The sequence below is a fragment of the Camelus dromedarius genome, chromosome X (assembly GCF_036321535.1).
Source record: "Camelus dromedarius isolate mCamDro1 chromosome X, mCamDro1.pat, whole genome shotgun sequence".
In the NCBI taxonomy this organism is placed as follows: Eukaryota; Metazoa; Chordata; class Mammalia; order Artiodactyla; family Camelidae; genus Camelus; species Camelus dromedarius.
The window spans coordinates 4561252-4574692 of NC_087472.1; positions in this window are offsets into that span (position 1 = coordinate 4561252).

The following is a 13441-nucleotide window of genomic DNA, read 5'->3' on the forward strand; positions in this document are numbered from 1 at the left end:
TATGTAGTACGAGCATAGGGGTAAAGCAGACCAGTGACACAAAACAGAAAGCTCAGAAAGTGACCTACGGATGTCGTGAAACTTGTTATATGACAAAGGTAGAACAGCAGAGAGGTAGGGAAAAGACAGACGATTTAATAAATGGTGCTTAGATAATTGGATAGCCATGTGAAAAAAAAAAAAAAAGGAAATCCCCTGAATAAGAAAAAAGTTCCAGGTGAATCATAAAGAAATATATAAATGTAAAACATTAAAAGAAAATAGAGGAGACTATATTTATGATAAGGTAGGACTCCTTAAGAGAAAAAACACAAGCCATACCATAAAATATTAATAAATTTGACTTCTTTTAATCAATACATTTATTACAACAAAGGCAACATGAAGTTCAAAGATACCTATAGATGGGGAGAAGATATTTTCAACAGATATAACTGGCAAATACTCACATTTATAACATCTTAAAACTTTCTCAGATCAAAAAGTAAAACACAATACAATTAAAATGGAAAAAAAAAAAACCCATCAACAGGCACTACATAGAGGACAAGACCTGAGAGATTATTCAAGATACGAAAAGGTAGTCAAATCCCCATTAATCTGGGAAATACAAACTAAAGCAAGAAGACACATTTCATGCTCAGCTATCTGGCAAAATATTAAGTCTAACAATATCAGGAATGTTGATGATGTGAAAACACACTGTTGCTGGAATGACAAACTTGGCGTAACTGCACTGGAGACAACTCTGACAATGCCTAGTAGACAGTTGCTTAAACAACTGCTTAAAATGAAACTTTATTTTTTTAACATTTTTTATTGATTTATAATCATTTTACAGTGTTGTGTCAAATTCCAGTGTAGAGCACAATTTTTCAATTATACATGAACATATATATGTATTCATTGTCACATTCCTTTCTCTGTGAGCTACTATAAGATCTTGTATATATTTCCCTGCGCTATACAGTATAATCTTGTTTATCTATTCTACATTTTGAAATCCCAGTCTATCTCTTCCCACCCCCACCCCCTTGGCAACCAGTCTGTATTCTATGTCTATGAGTCTGTTTCTGTATTTATGCTTTGTTTGTTTTTGTTTGTTTGTTTTTTAGATTCCACATATGAGTGATCTCATACGGTATTTTTCTTTCTCTTTCTGGCTTTACTTCACTTAGAATGACATTCTTCAGGACCATCCATGTTGCTGCAAATGGCATTATGTTGTCGGTTTTTATGGCTGAATAGTATTCCATTGTATAAATATACCACTTCTTTATCCAGGCATCTGTTGATGGACATTTAGGCTGTTTCCATGTCTTGGCTGTTGTAAATAATTCTGCTATGAACATTGGGGTGCAGGTGTAATCCTGAAGTAGGGTTCCTTCTGGATATAAGCCCAGGAGTGGGATTCCTGGGTCATACAGTAAGTCTATTCCTAGTCTTTTGAGGAATCTCCATACTGTTTTCCACAGTGGCTGTACCAAGCTGCATTCCCACCAGCAGAGTAGGAGGGTTCCCTTTTCTCCACAGCCTCTCCAGCATTTGTCATTTGTGGACTTATGAATGATGGACATTCTGACTGGTGTGAGGTGACACCTCATGGTAGTTTTGATTTGCATTTTTCTGATAATTAGTGATATTGAGCATTTTTTCATGTGCCTATTGATCATTTGTATGTCATCCTTGGAAAATTACTTGTTTAGGCCTTCTGCCCATTTTTGCATTGGGTTGTTTATTTTCTTCTTATTGAGTCGTATGAGCTGCTTATATATTCTGGAGATCAAGCCTTTGTTGGTTTTATTTGCAAAACTTTTCTCCCATTCTGTAGGCTGTCTTTTTGTTTTACTTATGGTTTCCTTAGCTGTGCAGAAGCTTGTAAGTTTCATTAGGTCCCATTTGTTTATTCTTGCTTTTATTTCTTCTAGGAGAAAATATTTGAGATGTATATCAGATAATGTTTTGCCTATATTTTCCTCTAGGAGGTTTATTGGATCTTGTCTTATGTTTAAGTTTTTGATCCATTTTGAGTTGATTTTTGTGTATGGTGTAAGGGAGTGTTCTAGCTTCATTGCTTTACATGCTGCTGTCCAGTTTTCCCAACACCATTTGCTGAAGAGACTGTCTTTATTCCATTGTATATTCCTGCCTCCTTTGTCGAAGATGAGTTGACCAAAAGTTTGTGGGTTCATTTCTGGGCTCTCTATTCTGTTCCATTGGTCTATAAGTCTGTTTTTGTACCAATATCATGCTGTCTTGATGACTGTAGCTTTATAGTATTGTCTGAAGTCTGGGAGAGTTATTCCTCCAGCCTGTTTCTTTCTCTTCAGTAATGCTTTGGCAATTCTAGGTCTTTGATGGTTCCATATAAATTTTATTATGATTTGTTCTAGTTCTGTGAAATATGTCCTGGGTAATTTGATAGGGATTGCATTAAATCTGTAGATTGCCTTGGGCAGTGTGACCATTTTAACAATATTGATTCTTCCAATCCAAGAGCATGGGATATCTTTCCATTTTTTAAAGTCTTCTTTAATGTCCTTCATCAATGGTTTATAGTTTTCTGTGTATAATTCTTTCACCCCTTGGTTAGATTTATTCCCAGATATTTTATTACTTTGGGTGCTATTTTAAAGGGGGTTGTTTCTTTACTTTCTTTTTCTGTTGATTCATCATTAGTGTAAAGAAATGCAACTGATTTTTGAACGTTAATCTTGTAACCTGCTACCTTGCTGAATTCTTCAATCAGCTCTAGTAGTTTTTGTGTGGACCTTTTAGGGTTTTCGATATATAGTAACATGTTGTTGGCATATAGTGACACTTTTACCTCTTCTTTTCCAATTTGGATCCCTCTTATTTCTCTCTCTTGACTGATTGCTGTGGCTAGGACTTCCAGGACTATGTTGAATAGGAGTGGTGATAGTGGGCATCCTTGTCTTGTCCCAGATTTTAGTGGGAAGCTTTTGAGTTTTTCACCATTGAGTACTATGCTGGCTGTAGGCTTGTCATATATAGCTTTTATTATGTTGAGATATGTTCCTTCTATACCCAGTTTGGTGAGAGTTTTTATCATAAATGGGTGTTGAATTTTATCAAATGCTTTTTCTGTGTCTGTTGAGATGATCATGTGGTTTTTGTCCTTTCTCTTGTTGATGTGATGTATTACACTGATTGATTTGCGTATGTTGAACCACCCTTGTGTCCCTGGGATGAACCCCACTTGGTCATGATGTATAACCTATTTTATGTGTTGTTGGATTCTATTTGCTAATATTTTGGTGAGGATTTTAGCGTCTATGTTCATCAGTGATACTGGCCTATAATTCTCTTTTTTGGCAGTGTCATTGCCTGGTTTTTGTATCAGGGTGATGGTAGCTTCATAGAATGAGTTTGGGAGTATTCCCTCCTTTTCAATCTTCTGGAAGAGTTTGAGAAGGACTGGTATGAGTTCTTCTTTGTATGTTTGGTAGAATTCCCCGGTGAAGCCATCCAGTCCTGGACTTATATTTGTAGGGAGGTTTTTAATTGCTATTTCTATTTCATTTCTAGTGATTGGTTTGTTCAAGTGGTCAGTTTCTTCTTGATTCAGTCTTGGTGGACAGTATGTTTCCAGAAACTTGTCCATCTCCTCTAGGTTATCCATTTTGGTTCCATATAGTTTTTCATAATATTCTTGTATGATATTCTGTATTTCTGTTATTTGTTGTAATTTCTCCATTTTCCTTTCTTATTTTGCTAATTTGTGCTCTCTCTTTTTTCTTCTTTGTGAGTTTTGCCAGAGGTTTGTCGATTTTATTTACTTTTTCAAAAAAACAGCTTTTGGTTTGGTTGATTTTTTCTTTGGTCTTGTTAATCTCTATTGTATTTATTTCCTCCCTAATCTTTATAATTTCCTTCCTTTTGTTGCCTTTTGGGGCTTTTTGTTCTTCTTTTTCTAATTCATTCAGCTGGTGGGTTAAATTGTTTATTTGAGATTGTACTTTTCTGAGGAAGGCCTGTATCACTATAAACTTCCCTCTGAGCACTGCCTTTGCTGTGTCCCATAGATTTTGAGTGGTTGTGCTTTTAAAGCGAAACTTTAGATAGTTCACTTGAGACCTTTGCTTTTTTCTAAATTGTGTATTGAATGCTAAACATTTCTCTACAAGCACTGTTTTGGCTGCAACCCACAAATTTTGTAATGTTGTATTTTCATTTCCATTTAGTTCAAAACATTTTCTAGTGTATGGGTTATTGAGAAATGTGTTGTTTAATATCCATATATTGATATAATCAAGAAAGTGAGATGACCCATACAATGAGAGAATATATTTGCAAATCATATACCTGATAAGGAACTTGTATCTAGATATATAAAGAACTCTTACAACTCAACAATGAAAAGACAAATAACCAGATTAAAAATGGGCAAAGGATTTGAACAGATAATTGCTCCAAAGAAGATATACAAATGGCCAATAGTACATGAAATGATGTTCAATATCATTATTTATCAAGAAAACATAAATCAAAACCAAATGAGGTATCACTTCACATCCATTAGGATGGCTAGAATCAAAAATCAGGCAACAACATGTGTTAGAGAGTATGTGGAGAGAAATCAGAACCCTCATATACTGTTGGTGGGAATGTAAAATGGTGCAGCTGTTTTGGAAAAACAACTTGGCAGCTCCTCAAACAGTAAACAAAGAATTATATAATTAGGCGCAGATAACTCTACTTCTATGTACATACTCAATAAAAATTAGAATATGTGTCCACACAGAAACTTGTACATGAGTGATTATAGCAGCATTATTCATTATACCCAAAAGGTAAAAACAGTTCAAATAACCATCAATGATGAATGGCTAAACAAAATATGGTATATCTATATAATGAACATTATTTGGTCATAAAAAAGGAATAAAGCATTGATACATGCTACAATATGAATGAACCCTGAAAACATTATGATAAGTGAAAGAAACCAGTTACAAAAGACTATGTACTATATAATTCTATTTATATGAAAGTTCAGAATAGAGAAAACTACAGAAACAGAAATTAGATTTGTGCTTGCTTAGGCCTGTGTTGGGTGGGGAGATAGAGGTGTGATACCTAAAGGATACAGAGATTTTTCTTGAGGTGATGAAAGTGTTCTATAATTGTGGCAATGATTGCACATATCTGTGAATATATTAAAACCCATCAAATTGTACACTTCAAATGGGTGAATTGTATGTTATGTAAAAAGCTGTTAAAAAAAAAAACCTCATAGACAGATGACCCACAAACAACGTGGGGGCTAATCCACGTATAACTTACAGTCAGTCCTCTGTGTATACACAGTTCCTCCACTTCCATGGATTCAACCAACCACAGACCATGTAGTACTTTAGTACTTACTATTGAAAAATATCCAAGTATATGTAGACCCATGCAGTTCAAACCTACTGTTGTTCAACGATCAATTGTATTGGGAATTTTCCAGCCATCTGTTTGTATTCCTTCCTTGTTTGATTTTTTGGCAATTAGAGAACATCCTTTGCATGATTTAAATTCTCTTAAATTTATGGAGACATTTTGATGGCCCAGAATAGGATCTTTCTTTGTAAATATTCTGTGTATACTTAAAAATGATGTATGTTCTGCTCTCCTTGTATAGAATGTTCCATAAAAGGCAATTAGATCAATTTGGTTGTTACTATAATTCAAGTTTTCTCTATCCTTACTGATTTTCTTTCTATTTTTCAGACAAAATAGGCTTTAAGTCAAAAACTGTCACAAGAAACAAAGAAGGTCATATAATAAAGCAGTCAATTCATCAAAAGGATATAATAATTAAATATATAGTTGACCCTTGAACAACATGAGTTTGAACTGAGCAGGTCCACTTATACATGGATTTTTTTTTCATTAAATACTACAGTACTACATGATCTGCAGTTGGTTGAATCTGTGGATGCAGATCTATGGATGCAGATCTATGCATCTATCTGTGGATGCAGATGCCAACAATGAAGTTATATGTGGATTTTTGACTGTGCAGGGGGTTGGTACCCTTAAACTTCATGCTGTTCAAAGGTCAACTGTATATGAACCCAACATCAAAGTACCTAATTATATAAAGCAAATATTAACTGAACTGAATGGAGAAATAGGCATCAATACATAATAGTAGAGGATTCACTACTCTACTTTCAATAATCGGTAGATAATCCAGACAGAAAATCAAGAAACAGTTGACTTGATTAACACTAGAGACCATATGCACTTAATAGACATATACAGAACATTCTGTCCAACAGCAGCAGAATATACATTCCTCTTAAGCTCATGCAGAACATTCTCCAGAACACATTATACGTTAGACTACAAAGAAGTCTTAACAAATTTAAGAAGACTAGAATCATATCAAATATCGTTTCTAATCACAATGGTATGAAACTGGAAATCAATAATAAGAGAAAAAATGGAAAATTCACAAATATGTGGGAATTAAGCAACATTCTCCTGAACATCCAATAGGTCAAAGAAGAAATCAAAAGGGAAATCTAAAAATATCTTGTGATCAATGAAAATGGAAACACAACATACCAAAACTTATGTGATGCAGCAAAGGCAGTTCTAAGAGTGAAGTTCATACCGACAAATGCCTACAGTAAGAAAAAAGAAAGACCTCAAACAGCGTAATTTTATACCTCAAGGAACTAGAAAGAAAAAGAAAAAAAACAAAGTAAGCCCAAAATTATCAGAACAAAGGAAATAATAAAGATTGGAGCAGAAATTAATGAAATAAAGACTAGAAAAACAATTGTAAAGATCATCTTCATTTTGAAAGGTATTCCCACTGGGTTTCAATTTCTAGGATGATTTTTTCCTCAATACATTTAAGATGCCTCTTCACTGTCTTCTAGCTTGCATAGTTTCTGAAAAGAAGTCCAATATAATTCTTATCTTAGTTCCTCATGTAATAGGAACAGATAGTCTCCTTTCCTCTAGCTGCTTTTAACATTTCTCTTTTTTCAGTGTTTTTCAGCAATTTGATTCTGATGTGTCATGATGTAGTTTTCTTTACATTTATTTTGTTGAAGTTTGCTGAGATTCTTGGATCACTGAATGCTGAGTTTTTATAAAGTTTAAAAATTGTCCAGTCTTATTTTTGAAATATATTTCTGCCCTTGCTTCTTCTGGACACTCCAATTTGCATGTATTTGATCACTTTATGTTATCCACAGGTCACTGATTGTATGTTCCTCCTCCTCTTCCCCAGTCTTTTCTCTGTATACTTCATGTTGAATAATTTCTATTGCTATGATTTCAAGTTATCTAATCAACTGCAATTTATATTCTGTTAATCCCATCCAGTCCATTTTTCAGTTCATATATTTTTAATCTTTTTCACTTTGATTTGAGCCTTCTTTATATTTCTCATCTCTCTTTTCATCATGTCCATGTTCTTCTCCACCTTTATAATCATATAGAGCATATTTATAACAGTTATTTTAACATTCTTGTCTGCTAAGTCCAAAATCTCTGTCATTTCTAAGATTCTGTTTCTTCTGATTGGTATTTATCCTGGTTATGAATCTTATTTTTCTGCTTCTTTGTATGGTCGACACTATTTGATTAGATACTGAATATTGTGTATTTTACATTGTTGGGTGCTGGATTTTGTTGTATTCCTTTAAGTATTTTTGGGTTTTGTTGTTTAATGAAGTCAGGTTACTTGGAATCAGTTTGATTCTTTCAAGTTTTGCTTTAAAGCTTTAATAGGGCAGGTCCACAATAACCTTTAGTCCAGGGATAATTTAAGCCTACTACTAAGACAATATATGAAGACTCTACCTTATATCCCAGGTATTACAGGTCTTTCCACAATTGGGAATATGAATTGTTCCCAGTCCTGTGTGAGCTCTGATAATTGTTCAGTCTACTGTTTCCTGATGATCCTTTCGCTGATCAAGGGTATTTTTCCCCTTCAGGCATGTGCAGATTAGAATTCAAAGATTCAAGGGGACCTTCTACATATCTCTGAAGCTCAGTCTCTCTGTGTGTGTAGATCCTGCTTCACTAGTATTGTTCTCTGCAATTGCCGGCCTTCTTGGCTTCCATAAACTCTTATCTTTGTCTCTCTTATTGAGCAAGATCTCTAGGATTGTTTTGGGTTCCCCCTTTCTCTGCTGAAACCCAAAAAATGACCCCCAGGCAATAAGCTATAATGCTTATAGGGCCCCCCTTACTTGTTTTCCCTCTGTCGGGAATTACCGTTTTGCACTTTTGTACTGCCTGTTGTCCAATGTCTGAAAGCCATTATTTCATATATTCTGTCTGGTTTCCTATTTAAGATGGAAGTTAATCAGCCTCTATTATTTCATCATGGCTGGAGGAGGAAGTCCCCTGTCATATTATTTTTTATATTTTTATAAGCACATAATGTTTCATGATTTTAAAAATGTATTTTAAGAAAACCAATCCTTTGTCCCTGACAGTATTTATTTTTGGTACCATGTATCTGGCCATCAAGAAAAGAATAATCCAGACCAGTTTACCAACCTCAAAACTATTGACATTTTTAACTGGAAAATTCTTGGATCTGGAGAGCTGTAACGTGCACTGTAGAATGTTTGGCAGTTGTGACAACCAAACATATCCTCAGTAATTGTCAAATGTCCCCAGGGATGGGAGGTGAGGGATGCAAAATGCTCCTGGTTGAGAACCAAACTCGGAATATTATAGAAACCCAGAGATCATCCCCTTTTATTTAAAAGTTGGGAACCTCCCCCCCCCCCAAAAAAACAGGGCGTATTGAAAGGGCACAGAAATCAATCTGAAAGAGTTCCCAATGGCCAAAGTTGAAGCTACTTGAGCAGTGAGCAAAAAAAATCCCCAAAGCATAAAATGAAATGCATGAATTCATACTGATATAAATAAATAAATGTGGCAGAAGATACATGCTTCCTAATAGAAAAATTCCAATTAACAGATGTAGAAGGAATGAGGGAAACAGAAAATCGCCATCAGAGTACCACAGTGATAAATGCTGCAGGATCCACCAATAGATGCTGATTGGGCAGGAGAGTTTAAGCAGAAACAATATGCCTCCATTATCTCAAAGTATTTCACCCAAAATATTTAGTAATTACAGGGGTGAGGGAAGGAAATGATGGCTTTATGGTGGAGAATGCTGGCAGAAATACTTTAGCAAAGTGATCAAGATTAGCATCTCTAGTAATATGTATCTATACCATGTATCCCAATACATGGACTGATATTATAGACTGAAAAGGGTACATCACCTCTGTGGTAGCCTTTCACAAAATGCAAAAATTAAATCTTCTTATGAGAAAAATTCAGTCAAAACTAAATTGAGGGGCATTCTACACAATAACTGATTGGTACTCTTCAAAATGTCAAGGTCATAAAAGAAAAAGACTAATGAACTTACATAGATTGGAGTAGACTAAGATATAATGATTAAATGCAATGTGGTATCCAAGACTGGATTCTCAAACCAAAAAAAAATTAGTAGGGAAAACTGGTAAAAATCTAAGTAAAGTCTGTAGATTATGTCATAGTAATGTACCAAGTTTAATTTTTCTTAGTTTTGAGGACTGTACAATCGTTATATAACGTGTTAACATGGGGGGAGGCTGGCTGAAGGGTGTGAGGCAGTTCTCTGTGGCATTTCTGTAACTTTTCTGTAAATCTAAAATTATCTCAAAATAAAAAGGTTTTAAAAATTGGAACATCTGGATATATGCCCAGGAGCGGGATTCCTGGGTCATACGGTAAGTCTATTCCTAGTCTTTTGAGGAATCTCCACACTGTTTTCCACAGTGGCTGCACCAAACTGCATTCCCACCAGCAGTGTAGGAGGGTTCCCTTTTCTCCATAGCCTCTCCAGCATCATGGATGCTCCTGGAGAATGTCATTCTAAGTGAAGTAAGCCAGAAAGAGAAAGAAAAATACCATATGCGATCGCTCATATGTGGAATCTAAAAAACAAACAAACAAACAAACAAATAAAGCATAAATACAAAACAGAAGTAGACTCACAGACATAGAATACAAACTTGTGGTTGCCAAGGGGGCGGGGGGTGGGAAGGGATAGACTGGGATTTCAAAATTATAGAATAGATAAACAAGATGATACTGTATAGCACAGGGAAATATATACAAGATCTTATGGTACCTCACAGAGAAAAAAAATGTGACAATGAATATATATATGTTCATGTATAACTGAAAAATTGTGCTCTACACTGGAATTTGACACAGCATTGTAAAATTATTATAAATCAATAAAAAATGTTAAAAAATTGGAACATCACATAGATATATATTTGTGTATTATTTTAAAATATTAGACTAAACATTGGAAGCACAGGATCTCAGAGTTTGAAGGGTTCCTGTAAGATCACCTTGTTCATTTCTTTCATTTTACCTTTTGGAAAAACTTGGGCCAGGGAAGGAATGGGATTTGCCCAAGTTGATGCAAATAGTGGCAGGATGGAGACTAGAACCTCCTTTTCCTGCTTCCAGGTGCAAACTCTTACTATGTGTTCCTCATTGCCTTTGCTCTTACCTCTAAACACCCTGAGATGTTTTGGGTGCATGTTATGCTGGACATCTGTTCTCTAGAGCAAGGGTCAGCAAACATTTTTTGTTAAGGGCCATATTATAAATATTTTCGTTTTTGTGAGATATTCCGTTTCTGTGACAACTACTCAACTCTGCTGTTATAGCACAAAAACAGTAACAGACAATATGAAAACAAGTGGGTGTGGCTATGTGCCAATAAAACTTTACAAAACCAGGCAGTGGGCGGGGTTTGACCTGTGGGCCATAGTTTGCCAATCTCTTCTCTAGATCTTTGTTAGAAAAGGGGATCTTTGTCAGCTTAGGGACTTGCATCCAAGATGCATCTCATGTAGTACAGTGAGTAGAAGATATGTGCATGTTCTCACCTGGGCAGCAGTATTGGAGAGGAGGTTGTGATGGTGAGACCTTCTAAAATGAAGAAAGAACAGTGATAGTGAGAAGGTCTCTTTGTCTCTTTGTGTTAGGTTGGCCCAAGCAGAGGATGATCAAGTAGCATAAAGAATGTCAAAGACAATAGCCCATAAATGGAAAGATGAACAGTCATCCCTCTGACATCTCATTATGTCCTTCTGGCAAAGTCAGCGAGGGGGAGGTTTCTATAGAAATACCCGGGCCTGTGGAGCTTTCAGGTTTCAAAGACAATGAATTAAATGTAATTTCAAAATAGTTGGTCTTTATGCTAAAACATACACACACGTAGAGGAGCAAAGTATTGTAATCTAAAACAGTCAGAAAAAATGACAGAATAAAAAGAATAATTCTGTTAAGAGAGCATGACTTATTAAAACTGTTTAGTGTCAACAGAAAGCAGGCATGAGTGATCAGCCTCAAAGCAAGAGAGTGTTTTAAAAATACAATGTTTAATGCTATTCCTAAAGAAATTGTTTCCTAACTGAACTCTCCTCTCAGAAACATTTGTTCCATTTAATAATGGTTATTACTTATTTTAAAGATGCCCTGTAATGAAAATACTCTTTTGAGATGAGGTAAAAACCTCAGGAGTTTATTTTCTTCTTATTTTTTCTCATTCATCTACAATCCTTAACCACAAAGTAAAACAAGCAAGAAAAATACTAAATGTACTGAGCACATGTTTAAATAATTTCTACTCCTGACAGTTACTTGGCATTGGCATAATGCTTCCACGGGTCTGATTAGCTCAGATTAAATATTTCATACCCAAATTTTGTTTCCTTCTCTATTTGACCACAACCTTACATGGACACAGCTTTTTACTCCATCATCAGTCCTGAAATACTGTGGCTTGGTTAGTTAGAGCAATGTGGACTGCAAGTGCAGTCTGTACAGGGCTTGGCTAGCAGCCCCACCATACTGTACCTGTGAGTCCCAGGGGTCACCTCACCATTCCTGGGAGGCCACTGGAGTAAATGACTAGAGAACAGGAAGGAGTCAGTGGGGACTCAAAGCCATGTTAACCAAGAATACAAGATTTCTGCAACAGGGCCACTTTCAGTAGTTGGCTTCATTGACCAGGCCCTAAATACATTTGTTCGTATCATATTATGGTCTAGAATTTTAACTTCAGTGCTAGGAGACTTCAGATACAACCTGAAGAGATGGGACAGGGAGAGAGTAAATGGTGAGAAAACTGTGTGAGGCTTCCAGAACCTCCTTATTGGTCACCTTCCTTATTTGGTATCCCTGCTCTCCCCTGCCTACTTCCCATCAGGGTCTGATTGGTAGTGAAGTCCCTAAAGTGAAAGAAAAGTGACCTAGGAAGTGCAACCTGGGGTAAGAGTAGCCAGGGCAAAGCAGGGGAAGACAGGTATCTGTGACACGTCATTGAGTCTCTCTGACCCTTCAATTCCTCGTCTATCAAATGTGCATCTAATACTCACCCTGCCACACTGGATATGAGGATTTAATGTCAGAATGCATGGAAAGAGCCCCTAAAGCTCTGGCACAGAGTAAGCCCTTTTATTTATTGAGTTTACCCCGGGGCTTATGGGAAAAGGGATCCTGGGTAGCCAGCCTAAGATGGGAAGTACCTCCAGAGCTTAGCTCTCAGGAAACACAAGTGGGCTTCCAGCCATTTCAGCCACCTGCCTCCACCCCACCATGGGACAAACAGCTTGGAGAATGGGCCCTACAGGTAGGTGGTCAAACAGCTTTCCCTAGTTGAAAGTCAGCATCTTACGAGTGCAAAGTGCCATGTGATGACCTATTCACTGGGTATTTTGGGGGAAGCAGCCACCAGGCAAAAGACTTGTCCAGCGAGCTCTCTCAAAATCCCAATTCACTCTAGAATAGATGCTAAGCTGAGACCACTGTAAGATACTGCTTAATTGGGGTGAATCTTTTCTTCACTACTTTTTCCACCTTCATCCAGTATCTTTTGGTTAATTGTCAAAAGGTTGTACTCTTTGCAGCAGCTGCTGCTCCTCCAGCTGACAGGGGTGGGACATGGAGGCTACCTGACAATTTCTTAATTCCGATCCTAAGCTGAGGACAGAGCCATAGTGACACATGAGTGGTACAATATCTAGGGTAAAGATCTCATCCCAAGTTGACTTGTGTGGCTTGTTCAGTACATTTTGGATTCATTACCCTCTTTAGCTGCCATGACCTCGAGGAAAAGCCATTTTATCAGTAGTGCAAGTAAAGCTAATTTAAGAAGGGGGGTCTGCTCTACATGTATTAAATAATGTCTTTCAAACTGAAATGAGTGACTTTGGAGTGACTTATGGCCTTGGATTACCCTTTTGAATTATCCATACTTCTCTTCTTTCTTTAACACAACTGAATGCTGGCATCACCATCACACCTCATTCTGGGCAGTGGGGCAGAGATGGCTAGAAGGAATTTTTATTAATATCTGTGAATGGGTACTCTA